This window comes from Mus caroli, chromosome 4 (assembly GCF_900094665.2).
Source record: "Mus caroli chromosome 4, CAROLI_EIJ_v1.1, whole genome shotgun sequence".
NCBI classification, from domain to species: Eukaryota; Metazoa; Chordata; class Mammalia; order Rodentia; family Muridae; genus Mus; species Mus caroli.
In genome coordinates this window covers 88332622-88339990 of record NC_034573.1, presented here as the reverse complement: position 1 = coordinate 88339990, position 7369 = coordinate 88332622, and positions in this window count along the sequence as shown.

Below are 7369 nucleotides of genomic sequence, written 5' to 3'. Positions count from 1 at the left end.
GTCCAGCTATCGTAACAGAGACAAAGTTTGAAGCTGTGATGAAAGGATGGACCATCTAGAGACTGCCATATCCAGGGATCCATCACATAATCAGCTTCCAAACGCTGACACCATTGCATACACTAGCAAGATTTTGCTGAAAGGACCCAGATATAGCTCTCTCTTGTGAAACTATGCCGGGGCCAAACAAACACAGAAGTGGATGCTCACTGTCAGCTATTGGATGGATCACAGGGCTCTCAATGGAGAAGCTAGAGAAAGTACCCAAGGAGCTAAAGGGATCTGCAACCCTATAGTTGGAACAACATGATGAACTAACCAGTACCCCGGAGCTCTTGTCTCTAGCTGCATATGTATAGAAAGATGGCCTAGTCGGCCATCACTGGAAAGAGAGGCCCATTGGACTTGCAAACTTTATATGCCCCAATACAGGGGAATGCCAGGGCCAAAAGAATGGGAATGGGTGGGTAGGGAAGTGGGGGGGGGGTATGGGGGACTTTTGGGATAGCATTAAAACTGTAATTGAGGAAAATACGTAATAAAAAAAAAAGAAGTCCAGCTATCAAACTCCCCCTTTTGACTACCCTAATTAACATAACTAGTAACAATAAACACATATCCATACAAGGTTAGATGAAAAATACACAGGTCTTTCTCCTAATAAACTGCCATTTGACTATGGACTACATCTGTCTCCTTTTTATCCAGAGGCCAAATCTAAGGATAATAGGTATAGAAGAGAGTGGAAATTCCCAAGTTAAAGGGTCAGTAAATATCTTCAACAGAGTTATAGAAGAAAACTTCCCTGACATAAAGAGATGCCCACAAACATAAAAGAAGCCTACATTATTCCAAATACAATGGATCAGAAAAGAAATTCCTCCCATCACATAAAAATCAAAATACCAAATGCACAAAACAAAGAAAGAATATTAAAAGCAGTAAGGGAAAATGTCAAGTAACATATAAAAGCAGACCTATCAGTATTACACCAGACTTCTTGCCAAAGAATAGAAAACAGAGAAAATCCTTGGGAGACCTCATAGAGACCCTTAGAGAACACAAATGCAATGCTCAACAAAACTCTCAATTACCATAGATGGAGAAAACAAGATATTCCATGACAAAAACAAATTTACACAATATCTTTCCACAAATCCAGCACCTCAAAGCATAATAAATGGAGAACACCAACACTAGGAGGGAAACTACACCATAGAAAAGGCAAGAAAATAATCTTTTAACAAACCAAAAAGAACATAGTCACATAAACATAATTCCACCTCTAAAAACAAAAATAACAGGAAGCAACAATCTTTTTACCTTAATATCTCTTAATATCAATGAATTTCCCAATAAAAAGACATAGACTAATAGACTGGACCCAATGTAAACAGGACCCAATATTTTGCTGCATACAGGAAACCCACCTTAGGGACAAAGACAGACACTATCTCAGAGCAAAACGCTGGAAAACAATTCTCCAAGCAAATGGTCCCAAGAAATAGGCTGGAGTATCCATTCTAATATCGAATAAAATCATCATTCACAATAAATTTATCAAAAAAAAATAAGGAAGGGCATGTCATACTCATCAAAGGAAAAAATCTACAAAAATGAACTCTCAATTCTGAACATCTCTGTTCCTAATGCAAGGGCACTCACATTCATAAAGGAAACTTTACTAAAGCTCAAAGCACACATTGTACCTCACACAATAATTGTGGGAGACTTCAATACTCCACTATTATAAATGGACAGATCATGGAAACAGAAACTAAAGAGAGAAACAGTGAAACTAAAAAAGGTTATGAACCAAATGGACTTAATAGTATCTATAGAACATTTTATCATTAAATAAAAGAATATAGCTTCTCAGCACCTCATGGTACCTTCTCCAAAATTGACCATGTAATCGATCACAGAATAGGCCTCAACTGATAGAAGACTGAAATAATCTGATGCATAATATCAGATCACCATGGACTAAGGCTGGTCTTCAATAACAACATAAACAATAGAGAGCCCATAAACACATAGAAGCTGAAGAATACTCTACTTAATGATAACTTGGTCAAGGAGGAAATAAAGAAAGAAATCAAAGACTTTGTAGAGCTTACTGAAAATGAAGCCATAACATACCCAAACTTATGGGACACAATGAAAGCAGTTCTAAGAGGAAAACTCATATCTCTGAGTACCTCCAAAAAAGAAACTGGAGAGAGCATAAATGAGCAGCTTGACAGCACACCTGAAAGCTCTCGAACAAATGAAGCAAATACACCCAAGAGGAGTAGTCAACAGGAAATAATAAAACTCAGGGCTAAAATCAACCCAGTAGAAACGAAATACACAAAGAATCAACCAAACCAGGAGCTGCTTCTTTGAGAAAATCAACAAGATAGATAAACCCTTAGCCAGACTAATCAGAGGGCACAGGGACAGTATCCAAATTGACAAAATCAGAAATGAAACAGGAGACATAACAATAGAAACCAAGGAAATCAAAAAAGGTATTACATTCTACTAAGAAAGCCTATACTCAACAAAACTGGAAAATCTGAATGAAATGGACAATTATCTAGACAGATACTAGGTACCAAAGTTAAATCGGGATAAGAAAAACAATATAAACAGTCCCATAACCCCTGAAAATATAGAAGCAGTCATTAATAGTCTCCCAACCAAAAAATGCCTGGGACCAGGTGTGTTTAGTGCAAAGTTCTATCAGACCTTCAAAGAAGACCTAATTCCAACTCTTCTCAAACTATCCCACAAATAGAAACAGAAGATACTCTACTCAATTCATTCTATGAAACCATAATTACTCTCATCCCTAAACCACAAAAAAAAACAACAAAGAAAGAAAACTTCAGACCAATTTCCATTATGAATATTGATGCAGAAATGCTCAATAAAATTCTTGCAAATTGTATTGAAGAACACATCAAAATTATCATCCATCATGATCCCAGGGATGCAGGGATGGTTCAATATATGGAAATTTATCAACGTTATCCATTATATAAACAAACTCAAAGACAAAAAAACCACATGATCATCTCATTAGATTCTGAGAAAACATTTGACAAAATCCAACATCTCTTCATCATTAAAGTCTTGGAAAGATCAGGAATTCGAGGCCCATACCTAAACACAGTAAAAGCAATACACAGCAAACCAGTAGCCAACATCAAACTACAAGGGGAGAAACTTGAAGCAGTCTCACTAAAATCAGGGACTAGACAAACCTGCCCACTTGCTCCCTATCTATTCAATATAGTACTCAATGTAGTTCTCATTGAACTTTTGATTATCAAAGAAAATTTAATAGTAGTCTTATTATAGAAGAGGTAAATAATTACTAATACAATTTTTAGGAATTCTTACAGGACCATCATTAAGAAATAAGAAATAACCTATTTATCTATATAGCACTACTACAAGACTGTGCATATTCTGTTGTTATGCTGTATCTTGGAGATTCTGTAGTTTTCTGGTTTTGTCCTGCAGGAAAGGGAGCTTGCCTTGGAAAACAACTGGCCATGCCTCAGCTGTTCATTTTCTTCACTTCTCTTATGCAAAAATCTACCTTCAAGTCCCCAATCAATGAGAACCTGAGCTTGAAGTTCACAATGGGCCTCACCCTTTCCCCAGTAAGTCATCATATCTATGCTGTCCCTAGACAGTTATGTTGGAGAAGAAAAAAAGAGAACCGGAAAATATAGTGTACACACTCAAGCTTCTGGACCTTCCTCACTGGAGAAAAAAAGATGTTATAGAATGAATGTGATTCAAGAAATATTGAACAAAGCCGGGCGTGGTGGCGCACGCCTTTAATCCCAGCACTCGGGAGGCAGAGGCAGGCGAATTTCTGAGTTCGAGGCCAGCCTGGTCTACAAAGTGAGTGCCAGGACAGCCAGGGCTACACAGAGAAACCCTGTCTCGAAAAACCAAAANCAAAGTGAGTGCCAGGACAGCCAGGGCTACACAGAGAAACCCTGTCTCGAAAAACCAAAAAAAAAAAAAAAAAAAAAAAAAAAAAAAGAAATATTGAACAAATTGGGCTAAGAAATTGAATAAAATTTCTAGATTTCTGGCCCCTTAATTCTTCATTGGGCAAATCATCTATAAACTCAATGTCATACCTTTTTTATCTATGAAAGCTTCAAGGAGAATGGTCATTCTTCCTTTAAAGAAAATGCATTAAATTAAATTTAAAATGAATTAAATATCAAAAATCAAGAATGTTATTATTAATTAAAACTTAAATGTACTAAGTGCATCATGAATCACATCTCACTTTCTTTTGTGTTGTATGCCGGCCTGTGGCTTACAACGACCAGGTATACCAAGGAGGCAGGCTGGGGCTGAAAGAGACTTAGATGGCAAGAGGTTAATGGAACCAAGACATGATTCTTCTCAAGGCCCTCCATTTACTAAGAGAGTGTGCTTATAAAAGGGGGGAAGGCCCATCCCCTGCCAGTCCATTCTTGGTGTCTGGAGCCAGCCTGTAGGTGATGTGCAGAATAGGATGTTCTTCCTGAATGTATCAGGTGTTTCTCAGCAGGTATCAGTGTCTTGGAGGAGCAGTGGCAGGGGCAGAACAAAAGAGCCATCTAGGTCTGAAGGCGCCACCTTAGGTAATTTCCTTCTCAGCAGCAGCAAGGTCTGGATCAGCCTACTTCAGGGCTGAGGGAGGCTACACTTTTGTATACCAAAGAAGTATTTTTTATTAGATGTTTTCTTCATTTACATTTCAAATGCTATCCCCTTTCCTAATTTCCTCTCGAAAAATCCCCTATACCCTCTCCACTCCCCTGGCTCCCCAACCCACACACTCCCACTTCCTGGACTGGCATTTCCCTATACTGGGGCATAGAATCTTCACAAAACCAACCACCTCTCTCCCATTGATGGCCTACTAGGCCATCCTCTTCTACATATGCAGCCAGAGACACTAGCTCTGGGGGTACTGGCTAGTTAATATTGTTCTTCCTATAAGGCTGCAGACACCTTCAGCTCTTTGGTATTCTCACAAGCTCCTTCACTGGGGACCCTGTGTCCATCTAATATATGACTGTGAGCATCCACTTTTGTATTTGCCAGTCATGGGCAGGCCCTCACATGAGACAGCTATATCAGGGTCCTGTCAGCAAAATCTTGCTGGCATATGCAATAGTGTCTGGGTTTGGTAGTTGTTTATGGAATGGATCCCCAGGTGGGGTAGTCTCTAGATGGTGCTACCAAGTTGGAAAGTCTTCTGGGTATATGCCCAGGAGAGGTATTCCAATTTTCTGAGGAACTACCAGACTGATTTCCAGAGTGGTTGTACCAGCTTGCAATCCCACCAACAATGGAGAAGTGACCCTCTTTCTCCACATACTTGCCAGCATCTGTTGTCACCTGAAAATTTGATCTTAGCCATTCTGACTGGTTTGAGGTGGAATCTCAGGGTTGTTTTGATTTGCATTTCCCTGATGATTAAGAGTGTTGAATATTCTTTCAGGTGCTTCTCAACCATTTGGTATTCCTCAGTTAAGAATTCATTGTTTACCTCTGTACCCCATTTTTAATAGGGTCATTTGGTTTTCTGAAATCCAATTTCTTGAGATATATCTCAAGAAATTGTATATATATATTGGATATTAGTCCCTGATCAGATTTAGGATTGGTAAATAGCTTTTCCCAATCTGTTGGTGGCCTTTTTCTTATTGACAGTGTCCTTTGCCTTTCAGAAGATTTGCAGGTTTATGAGGTCCAATTTATCGATTCTTGATCTTAGATCACAGGAAATTTTCCCCTGTGCCCATATATTCAAGGATCTTCACAACTTTCTCCTCTATAAGTTTCAGTGCCTATGGTTTTCTGTGGAGATCCTTGAGTCACTTAGAATTGAGCTTTGTACAAGGAGATAAAATGGACCAATTGGCATTCTTCTACATGATAGCCATCATTTGAGCCAGCACCATTTGTTGAAAATGCTGTCTTTTTCTACTGGATGGTTTTAAATCCTTTGTCAAAGATTAACTGATGATAGATATGTGGGTTCATTTCTGTGTCATCAATTCTATTCCATTGATCTACCTGTCTGTCTCTGTACCAGTACCATTCAGTTTTTATCACAATTGCTCTGTAGTACAGCTTGAGGTTGGGGATGGTGATTCCACCAAAGATTCTTTTATTGTTGAGAATAGTTTTTGGTATCCTACATTTTTTTGTTATTCCAGATGAATTTGCAAATAGCCCTTTCTAACTCAGAGAAGAATTGAGTTGGAATTTTGATGGGTATTGCATTGAATCTGTAGATAGCTTTTGGCAAGATAGCCATTTTTACTATATTAATCCTGCCAATGCATGAACTTCAGACATCTTCTGAGAACTTTGATTTCTTTCTTCAGAGACTTAAAGTTCTTATCATACAGATCTTTCACTTCCTTAGATAGAGTCACATCAAGCTATTTTATATTATTCATGACTATTTTGAAGGGTGCTGTTTCCCTAATTTCTTTCTCAGCCTATTTATCCTTTGTATAGAAAAAGCCCACTGATTTGTTTGAGTTAGTTTTATATTCAGCTACTGCACTGAAGTTGTTTATCAGGTTTAGGAGTTCTCTAGTGAATTTTTAGAGTCACTTATGTATACTATCATATCATCTGCAAATAGAAATATTTTTACATCTTTCTTCCAATTTTCATCCCTGTGATCTCCTTTTGTTGTCTAATTGCTCTGGCTGGGACTTCAAGTACTATATTGAATAGATAGGGAGTAAGTGGGCAGCCTTGTCTAGTCCCTGATTTTGGTGGGAGTGCTTTAAGTTTCTCTCCATTTAATTTGATTTTGGCTACTGGTTTGCTGTATATTGCTTTTATTATATTTAGGTATGGGCCTTGAATTCCTGATCTTTCCAAGACTTTTATGATGAAGGGGTGTTGGATTTTGTTAAATGCTTTCTCAGAATCTAACAAGATGTTCAAGTGGTTTTTGTCTTTGAGTTTTTATATATAGTGGATAACGTTGATTGATTTCCATATATTGACCCATCTCTGCATCCTTGGGAAGAAACCTACTTGATCATGATGGATGATCTTTTTTTTTTTTCATGGGTTTTTAAAAATATATTTTATTAGGTATTTTCCTCATTCACATTTCCAATGCTATCCCAAAAGTCCCCCATACCCTCCCCCCCACTCCCCTACCACCCACTCCCCCTTTTTGGCCCTGGTGTTCCCCTGTACTGGGGCATATAACGTTTGCAAGTCCAATGAGCCTCTGTTTCCCGTGATGGCCAACTAGGCAATCTTTTGATACATATGCAGCTAGAGTCAAGAGCTCCAGGATACTGGTTAGTTCATAATGTTGTTCCAC